The following is a 10732-nucleotide window of genomic DNA, read 5'->3' as shown; positions in this document are numbered from 1 at the left end:
CCCGCCCCCACTGAGCCAGCTGGCGTGTGAAATAGGAACCTCTTCGGCTTCACTTCCAGCTTCTGCGGAGTTAACAGTAATGCAAGCTAAGGGGGTTGCCAAGGTGACCTGGTGGTCTGTGGCGAACAGAGAGTGGAATCAAAGCCTCCTGTTCCCAAGGTGTCCTTGTCACCACACACGCAGCTCTTTTACTCCGTAAAAGAGAGGAGGGCATGCTGCCACATGCTCAGGGCACAGGGAAGGACAAGAACAGCCTTATTCTGACACCTCCCATGTCAAGCTGAGACATTCCTGACCCCTAGAGCTTCTTCTCTCAGGGGAGGACAATTAGCATGGCTCACCTAGGAGGAGAGGCACACACAGAACTGCCCAGGGAAAGAGCTGAAGAGAAACAGAGGAAGCAAACATTTCACATGGCTATGACCTACCCATTGCAAAATGCCTCCAACCTCATGAACAGCACTCTCCTTCTTTGAGCTCACGGGCGTTTTTTTCTGTTTAATAATAGCAGGAAGATTTTATGACGTGAAACTGCCCATAAGCCATTTTTCCCAGATCCGGTGGTGACGTTAAACAACTGTGGGTCTGTGACAAATAACCAGAGAGAAACAGGTCAACAGGCAAAACCCACTGGGCATAAACTGTACTTTTGTGGAAAAGAAAAACAGTCAACTTTAAGTACTATGTTTCTAAACTAGTATTTGTATTAGCAAATTAATTAATTGTAGAAATATTATTCAGAATTTAGAAATCACTTCTAGGTTGGGCAAGGTGGCTTGTCCTGTAGTTCCAGCACTTTGGGGAGGCCAAGGAAGGAGGATTGTTTGAGACTAGGAGTTCAAGACCAGCCTGGACAACATAGTGAGACCCCATCTCTGAAAAAAAAAGTTAGCTGGGCATGGTGGCTCATACCTGTAGTCCCAGCTACTCAGGGAGACCAAGGCAGGAGGATGGCTTGAACCCAGGTGTTCAAGGGTGTGATACTGTGATTGCATCACTGCACTCCAGCCTGGGAGACAGAGCACGACCTCATCAAAAAAAGAAAGGAAAGAAAGAAAGAGAAGAAGGAAAGAAAGAAAAGAAGGAAAGAAAAAGAAGGAAAGAAAGAAAAGAAGGAAAGAAAGAAAGGACTTACGGTTTTTCTTTTCATTTCTTTTTCTTTGAGACAAGGTCTTGCTCTGTCACCCAGGTTGGAGTGCTGTGGCTCACTGCAGCCTCCACCTCCTGGGCTCAAGCAATTCTTCCTCAGCCTCCTGAATAGCTGAGACGGTAGGTGCCTGCCACTGCACCTGGCTAATTTCTTAAACTTTTTGGTAGAGACGGGTCTCACCATGTTGCCCAGGCTGGTCTCGAGAGATCCTCCCAGCTCAGCCTTCCAAAGTGCTGGGGTTACAGGCATGAGACACCGTGCCCAGCCTCTAGTTTTCCCAAATGAATCAACTTACATGCATGTTTTGGGTGGTCAGTGCAAAGCTCAGGTGGGGATCAGGAAACAGGAGCTCCACCTCAGCTTAAGCATCAATTCTGACTACAAGAGGCTTGCAGCCCCTCAGTTGTGTTGCTCACTTATCTGTGTATCTAGGGCCCTTTGCAGTTCTGCAGCTTGTAGTTCTCCCCAAGTGGGGCTGAGGGCCTCCTGAGAGGAGACGCTGTACCCCAGCCCAGCCAGGGCTGGATGAGGAGGATGCCCTCACACATGATGATGTTGTTCAATGTCTCAAAGCAACTCTCAAAGCCTAAACAATTCTTGAGGTCCTCAATTCTTGAGGAAAATAATAATAATGCTGCTAAGCCCTGGTCTTCTGCACTCTGATTTTATTTATTTATTTATTGAGATGGAGTCTTGCTCTGTCGCCAGGCTGGAATGCAGTGGTATGATCTTGGCTCACTGCAACCTCCAACTCCCTGGTTCAAGCAATCCTCCTGCCTCAGTCTCCCAAGTAGCTGGGATTACAGGCACTCGCCATCACGCCCAGCTAATTTTTGTGTTTTTTTAGTAGAGATGGGGTTTCACCATGTTGGCCAGGACGGTCTCGATCTCTCGACCTCCTGATCTGCCCGCCTCGTCCTTCCAAAGTGCTGGGATTACAGGCATGAGCCGCCGCACCCGGCCTTCTGATTTAATTTGAATGCAGTTCTTGATTTTTTTTTTCCCCAGCTCTTGACCTTTAAGTATCTCAGTGGTGACCCGAGCTCTCCTCTCCTCCTGAATCTCTCTTAAAAGTCTTCAGTGTTGAATTTCATGGTCACTCTAAGGTTAAGTATGGAATTGTCTTACTGTCTTTCTTTGCCTAGGGTTTCATCATTTCAGAGGAAAACTACACTTCCCTGCTTCCGCCACCCCACAGCAGACAAAAAGACATTTGCAGAATCATCAACTTTTAATGATTCTGCTGAAATTGGGCTCCTTGGAGGGCCACTAATGGAGAACGTGTGTCTGCTTTGAGAGTCACAACCATCCCCCAGGTGGCTCAGGTTCCTACCTGGCCCCTTTATCAAATCTGACCATCGGAGACCACAGTGAGATGGATTTCAGCTGAGGCCCTTCGGTGCAGGAAGCAATCAGAATGAGCTGGCTGAAGGTTTCAGGTGTGCTGAGCTCCAGGCTCTGGGAGAGAGGCAGGTTCAGAGCAGCCAGCCACACTGGGCCCAGAGCCTGTATGAGTTCCAGGGCTCTCAAAAATGGTTGAGGCTGGGCGCAGTGGCTCATGTCTGTAATCCCAGCGCTCTGCGAAGCTGAGGCAGGAGGAAGGCTTGAGCCCAGGAGTTCAAGACCAGCCTGGGCAATGTAGTGAGACCCCCCCCCCATCTCTACAAAACTTTTAAAATAAGCCAGGCATGGTGGCATGTACCTATGGTCCCAGCTTCTTGGGTGGCTGAGGAGGGAGGATTGCTTGAACCCAGGAAATTGAGGCTGCAGTGAGCATGGTCATGCCACTGCATTTCAGCCTAGGTGACAGAGTGAGATCCTATTAAAAAAAAAAAAAAAGAAACCATGTTTGAATCCTGGAAATAAAATTTTTTGACCCCCAAATATAAAGAGAAAAATGGCAAAGTCAAATTAATATTCATTTATAAAACCAAATAATAACAGCTCTAACTTTAAAAATAGTGAAATGGCTGCGTTTGGTGGCTCACGCCTGTAATCTCAGCACTTTGGGAGGCCAATGTGGGTGGATCACTTGAGGTCAGGAGTTCGAGACCAGCCTGACCAATATGGTGAAACCCCGTCTCTACTAAAAACACAAAAAATTAGCCAGGCATGATGGCACATGTCATCTCAGCTACTTGGGAGGCCGAGACAGGACAACTGCTTGAACCTGGGAGGCGTAGGTTGCAGTGGGCGGAGATCGTGCCACTACATTCCAGCCTGGGTGATAGAGTGAGACTCTGTCTCAAAAATAATAATAATAAATAGTGAAATGCACTTAATGTGGAATATCAGCTGCTTGAATGTCCCTGGTGTGATGTGGTGGAAGGACTCCTGGCCTGGGGAGAAGAAGGACACCCAGACCCCTGGAGGTGTCCAGGGCTGTTTCAGCCCCTGTGGAGGACCCACCAGGCTGGTGAAGCCCCTAAACACTGAACTGATGTCTTCCCCTTGGGTGTCGGGCTGCCCTTGTACAAACCTGTTGTGCCTTCTACAAGTGTGCACCCCTGGTATCCTAGTCTCTGTCCTGAGTCCAGCTTTCAGTCTTGGATTCTTAGCATAAATTCCCCCTTTTTGCTTAACCCAGCTTGATTTGGTTATTTACTTACAAACTAAACTCGTAATTAAGGCAAGAATCCAAGCTTCTTGGCCAGCCCCATCTTCTTCCCACAGCTGGGCAATCTGGTTAGTTGGTTAAAGAAAGCAATGAAAATATTCAAAGCATTCAAATCAATTTCCATAGTAGACTGGTTTGGGGTTTCCACTTGGCTAGGCACTTTTGCTGAAATTATCCAAATTATCTGTTGCCTATTATATAAGCTTGTTTTTATGGTGTTTATTGTTTAGCGTCTGCTTTTTTCTGCTACAATGTAAGTTCCACGTGGGGTAGGAATCTTTATTTTCCTCACTGTTTTATCAAGTGCCTAGTAGATGCTCAATATATATGTTGTGAAAAAATGATAAGCAGTTTCACTAGAAACATCCAGGCCCAATATTAACCCTAATATCAGAAAGAACTCTGTTACCTGTAGTCTCAGCTACTCAGAAGGCTGAGGCAGGAGGATGGCTTGAGCTCAGAAGTTGGAGGCCAGGCTGTACAACATAGCCAGACGGACCCTGTCCGTGAAAAAATAAAAGAAAAGACAGAATGCTGTTAGTTCACTATCAACTAAACTTTTTGCATCATTTTCAAAAAGATGGATGAGCAAAAGCTAGATTTAGCCTGGGGGATGCGGTGGCTCACGCCTGTGATCCCAGAACTTTGGGAGGCCGAGGCAGGTGGGTCACCTGAGGTCAGGAGTTCAAGACCAGCCTGACCAACATAGTGAAACGCCATCTCTACTAAAAATACAAAAATTAGCCAGGCATGGTGGTGCGCGCCTATAGTCCCAGGTACTCAGGAGGCTGAGGCAGGAGAATTGCTTGAACCCAGGAGGTGGAGGTTGGCAGTGAGCCAAGATCACGCCATTGCATTCCAGCTCGGGCGACACAGTGAGTCTCTGTCAAAAAAAAAAAAAAAAAAAAAAGAGCTAAGTTTAGAAGGAGCTTCCTAGCTCATTTGATCCAGTTCCTTTATTTTATAGATGAAGAAAGACAGGTGGAAGGAAAGGGATGACTTGTCCAAAGTCTCCCAATCTGATATGGTCTGGCTATGTCCCCATCCAAACCTCATCTTAAATTCCCACATGTTGTGAAAGGGACCTGGTGGGAGGTAATTGAATCATGGGGGCAAGTCCTTTCTGATAGTGGGGACAAGATGGGGATGAGATAGATGGGGGCAAGTTATTCTCCTGACAGTGAATAAGTCTCATGAGATGAATCACACTTTTATTCTTGGCCCCGATTTTCCAGATTCAGCTGTTTCTTTGATAGTGAATAAGTCTCACAAGATCTGATGGTTTTTAAAAAGTGGCATTTCCCTGTACAAGCTCTCTGATTTTTTGCCTGCACATAAGATGTGACTTGTTCCTCCTTTCCTTTTGCCATGATTGTGAGGTTTCCCCAGCCACGTGAAACCGTAAGTCCAATTAAACCTCTTTCTTTCGTAAGTTGCTCAGTCTCGGGTATGTCTTTATCAGCAGCATGAAAACAGAATAATACACAACCCCAAACTGACAGCTGAAGACCAGAGCTGAGCTCTCTCAGCTCAGATATCTCCCTGCTACACCAAGCAACGTCTCATTCATAGCACTCATAGGTGAGACACTGGGCAAAGTTCGCTTTTCCCCTCTGCAACAGCACAAACATTCCACGGTAAGCATGCAGTAACTTGATGCTAAGGGAGTTGGCTCTCCTGCCCCAAAGTACCAGCAAAATGGAAACTTCAGACCGCAGGACTGTGGCAGTCAGTGTGCTGTCTACTCCGACCACTGGAACAGGTGTTGTTAGACAAGCCTGAAGCTGTATCCTGTACCCACTAAGAGGGAGGACCCCAGGCAGTTTCCAGGATGAATCACACTTTTATTCTTGGCCCTGATTTTCCAGATTCAGTCGCTTCTTTGATAAAGTTCAACCTCCAAATCCCTTTGCCCCAGCCCAGGGTGCCATTGGATCCCCTTTGGACAGGTAACAGAAGAATTTGCCATGCATGTACAATATTGTAGCATTTCGTACTCCCCAAACCCCAGTGGTTCAGTATGGGGGAAAGAAAAATGATTCTGGGGGCCGGGCGCGGTGGCTCCAGCCTGTAATCCCAGCATTTTGGGAGGCCGAGACGGGCGGATCACGAGGTCAGGAGATCGAGACCATCCTGGCTAACACAGTGAAACCCCGTCTCTACTAAAAATACAAAAAACTAGCCAGGCGAGGTGGCGGGTGCCTGTAATCCCAGCTCCTTGGGGGGCTGAGGCAGGAGAATGGCGTAAACCCGGGAGGCAGAGCTTGCAATGAGCTGAGAGCCGGCCACTGCACTCCAGCCTGGGCGACAGAGCGAGACTCCGTCTCAAAAAAAAAAAAAAAAAAAAAAAGAGATTCTGAGAAATCCTGAGGTTGAGTTCCTGAGGCTGCCCAGCAGATTATGGAAGAATCCCGGAATGGAACAGCTACATGAAAGTATCAGACAATTCAGTGATGTACCCCACTGACAGACTGAAGCATGCATTATCCACAGTGTTTCTGTTGAGAAAGTTCAATGTGCTATTCAATTGTGATCATCTCAGAGTATTTTTACCATCCATGATTTATTATAATGGCTTGAAGTGACACGCATAGAGTGGTCACTGTATTAAAATAAATCAGAAATCAGATGTATTAATGATATGAAAAAGCTGATCACCTGGCATAAAACCGGTTCTACACATGCACACTTCCACTTAATATCCAAAAAAACTGAACAAAGCTAGATGTTTGGTATTTGAGGAGCTCTGGGAGAAAAGAACCAGCTTTGGGCATTGGATTAATGATGGTTTCTCTAGAAATGTAAAACTGTCATGCCCTTGGAGAGGTTTTGCTTTAAAAAATAAAAGAAAAACTCCCTTGATTGGTCACCACAAGGGGTTGAATTTTCATTCAAAGAAGGCTGTGGCACAGTTCTTATCTGAGAGAGCTGGTCAAGGCAACTCCAGCTGTGGGTACCCTCAGCTGGTGAATATTTGGCATCCCTCCAAAGGGACATTTTTAAAATATTTTTTCAATATTTTCTTTGTGGGGACAGAAAGAACAGATTGTCTAGTAAAAAAAACTGTACACCTCTTTCTTTATGTTCAAAATAAAGGATGTATTGTATTACATGATGGTGAAAGACAAAATGCACTGGACAATTAAGAAGATTTTATTTAGGCTGTTGCAACATGGAGTCACTCACTAATGACGAATGCCTCAATGTGGACAAGGGGTCTGGATTTTATAAAGGCAGGTAGCCCTGAGAGTAATCCACGAGACCCACAGCATTATGAGAAAGAGTAGACAGCAAGTCTTATCTAAGCATATGGGGAAGGACTGTTCTTGGTAATTAGGGTTGGCACTTTACTGGAACACAAAAACGTGGGGGGATTTCAGAAAACAAACGGGTGGTGGACTTGTCACTGTTGCTCTTTTCCATGAGCATGGGTCTCAGATAATGGTCAACATTGTCCGGCTCTAAATGACAACGTTTGCATTTTTCAGAATTGTCTTTCATGTCACCATTTTTCTGCAATTTATTGCTGAACGGTATAGGTTGCGCACGCTCCCAAAGATCTGCTCGAAATAATTGATGTGTGTTTTGTCCTGGTTTGCATAGAGGAAACACTTCCCTACTATTCTGTAGTTCTCCTTCTCCAGTTTTCTTTACTAACTTTCTGAATCTAGCGATTTCACAGCAAAAATATTAAAGAGTTTAGATAAAAGTTTAAATTAGGCCGGGCGCGGTGGCTCATGCCTGTAATCCCAGCACTTTGGGAGGCCGAGGCAGGTGGATCACCTGAAGTCAGGAGTTCAAGACCAGCCTGACCAGTATGGTGAAACCCTATCTCTACTAAAAATACAAAAATTAGCTGGGCGTGGTGGCGGGCGCCTGTGGTCCCAGTTACTTGGGAGGCTGAGACAGGAGAATGGCGTGAACCTGGGAGGCGGAGCTTGCAGTGAGCTGAAATCATGCCACTGCACTCTAGCCTGGGCGACAGAGCGAGACTCCATCTCAAAAAAATAAAAATAAAAATAAAAATTGGTGCAGCGGAGCAATGGTGCTTTGATTTTGCTTTCATTTTTCATCTCGAAGCCATTTCATATTTTGCCAGTTACATGAAGAGTCCTGTGTGCAAGCCAGTGTTAATGGCCATCCTACTTGCCATTTACTTTATTACTTTTTTTGAATCTTTTGCCTCTGGCTAAAATTTTATTATTTATTTCTTTTTTCCTTCCTTTCTTCCTTTTTTTTTTTTTTTTTTTTTGACAAGGTCTCGCTCTGTCGCCCAGGGTGGAGTGCAGTGGAACAATCAAGGCTCACTGAAGCCTCCTAGACTCAAGGGATCCGCCTCCTGCTGCAGCCAGTCTCCTGAGTAGCTGGGATCACAGGAGTGCATCACCATACTTAGCTAATTTTTAAATTTTTCTGTAGAGATGGGGTCTTGCCATTGCTCAGGCTGGCCTCCAATCCCTGGGCTCAAGTAATCCTCCCACCTCAGCCTCCCAAAGTGCTGGAATTATAGGCATGAGCTGCCGTATCTAGCCTGAAATTTTAATTTTATTTTTAGAGATGTAGTCCTGCTATGTTGCCAGGCTGGTCTTTAACTCTTGGCCTCAAGCAATCCTCCCACCTTGGCCTCCCAAAATGCTGGGATTACAGGCATAAATCATTAAAGTCATTAGAATAAATGGGCAGTGGCTCTGGTGCCCCATTTATTCTAATGATTTTAAAAATTATTATCATTGAGATGTGATTCATGTACCATTAAGTTCACCCTTTTACAATTACAGCCATAAATGCAATTCAGTGGTTTTTAGTATGTTCACGAAGTTGTACAACCATCACTACTATCTAATTCCAGAATATTTTTGTCACCCCGAAAAGAAACCAAGTACCCATTAGCAGCCACTCCCCATTCACCTCTTTCCCCAGCTCCTAGCAATCATTAATCTACTTTATATTTCTACAGATTTGTTATTCTGGACATTTCACACAAATGAGACCATACAATATGTGTCTTCCTTTTGTATGTGTCTGGTTTCTTTCACTTAGCGGATTGTTCTGAGGTTCACATGTTGTAGCATGTGTCAGTACTTCATTCCTTTTTATTGCCAAATCATTGGTCATTGTAAGGCTGTTCCACATTTTGTTTATCCATTCATCGACTGATGGATATTTGGGCTGTCTCCACATTTTGGCTATGACTAGCAATACTGTTATGGACATTTCTATACATGTTTTTGCATAGACATATGTTTTCATTTCTCTTGGTTATATACCTAGGAGGAGAATTGCTGAGTCATAGGATAGTTCTATGTTTAACTTTTTGAGGAACTGACAATCTTCAAAAGCAGCTGCATCATTTTACATTCCCAGTAGCAATTTATGAGGGTTCCAATTTCTTCACATCTTTGCTGGCACTTATTATTGTCCATTTTTTTCAGTGCAGCAATCCTAGCGGGTGTGAAGTAGTATCTCATTGTGGGCTTGATTAGCATTCCCCTAATGACTAATGACTTGAACATCTTTTCCTGTTCTTCTTGGTCATTTGTATATGTTCTTTGGACAATGAAGATTTTATTTCCTTACCTCTTTTTTTTTTTTTGAGACGGAGTCTTGCTCCGTCGCCCAGGCTGGAGTGGAGAGGCATGATCTCGGTTCACTGCAACCTTCAGCTCCCAGGTTCAAGTGTTTCTCCTGCCTCAACCTCCTATAATCTCAGCTGGGATTACAGGTACCCACAACCATGCCCAGTTAATTTTGGTATTTTTAGTAGAGATGGGGTTTCACTATGTTGGCCAGGCTGGTCTTGAACTCCTGACCTCAAGTGATTCACCCACCTCGGCCTCCCAAAGTACTGGGATTACAGGCATGAGCCACTGCTGCTGCCAGATTTTATTTCTTAATTGGGTTATTTGTCTTTTTATTTCTGATCTGTCAGAGTCTTCTATATATTCTGGATACTAATCCCTTATCAGAGGTACGGTTTGCAAATATTTTCTCCCATGCTGTGGGTTGTCTTTTTATTGTCCTAATAGTGTTCTTTGACGTATAAACATTTTACATTTTGATGAAGTCCAGTTTATCTATTTTTTCTTTGATTGCTTGTTTTAGTGCCACTTGGAGCTTAGTGCCACAGTGTCAGCTGCCCAACACTTGTCTTGAGCTGGTTCAGTCTAGGGCCTTGAAGGCTTTGGAAAATACTAATATGCAATGTGTCAAAAGAAAAACTTCAGACAAAATAAATGTAACAGTTGATTTGAACAATTAACAATTAATGAGTCAGGCAGTACTCATAAGCAGAAGAGGTTCCAAGGGCTCCACCTGTAAGCGTGAGCAGTGCACTTTTATAGACTGAACACAGAAGCAAAGCAGAGAAATCACCTGATTGGCTACTGCTAGGCACTTGCCTTATTTGAGCATGATGTGATCAGTTGGCTGCCTTGATTAGCCAAAGTTCGGCTGTTTGTGATGGGCTAAGACCTGGCTATTTGTTACAAAAAATATGCCCCTGCTGGGCACAGTGGCTCATGTCTGTAATCCCAGCACTCTTGGAGCCTGAGGCAGGCAGATCATTTGAGGTCAGGAGTTCAAGACCAGCCTGGCCAACGTGGTGAAACTCTATCTCTCCTAAAAATACAAAAATTAGCTAGGCGTGGTCTCAGCTACTTGGAAAGCTGAGGCAGGAGAATTGCTTGAACCCAGGATGCAGAAGCTGCAGTCAGTCAATATCATCCCACTGCACTTCAGCCTGGGCGACAGAGTGAGATCCATCTCAAAAAATCAATCAATCAATCAATCAAAATATAAATAAATAAAGTCTCTGAGAAGTTCTGCAATAAATAAACAAGTTTAAACCAATGTTTCTCAAATTATTGAGCAAGACACTATTACAAACAAGGAACTTAACACTTTTTGAATGAGTACACAGCTGACTGGTCAGAAAAGAGTGAAACTCCTTGTTCTTTTCGCTCACA

The 10732-nt window shown here is 44.6% G+C and overlaps 1 protein-coding gene across 1 annotated transcript in view; it reads right to left on the bottom strand.

The window, feature by feature from the left end:
• Positions 1–10732, bottom strand: part of TBC1D8 (TBC1 domain family, member 8 (with GRAM domain)) — a 265338-nt gene that overhangs the window by 202929 nt on the left and 51677 nt on the right. The window contains exons 2-3 of the mRNA XM_011969594.1: positions 4177–4267; positions 429–585 (exon numbers count right to left, since the gene is read on the bottom strand). The gene's annotated coding sequence lies outside the window, so the exon portion shown is untranslated. The remainder of the gene's footprint in view (positions 1–428; positions 586–4176; positions 4268–10732) is intronic.

The sequence above is a fragment of the Mandrillus leucophaeus genome, unplaced genomic scaffold, assembly GCF_000951045.1.
Source record: "Mandrillus leucophaeus isolate KB7577 unplaced genomic scaffold, Mleu.le_1.0 Scaffold9, whole genome shotgun sequence".
In the NCBI taxonomy this organism is placed as follows: domain Eukaryota; kingdom Metazoa; phylum Chordata; class Mammalia; order Primates; family Cercopithecidae; genus Mandrillus; species Mandrillus leucophaeus.
Note: the sequence above shows the minus strand (reverse complement) of the source record. Positions and strands in the feature narration are given on the sequence as shown.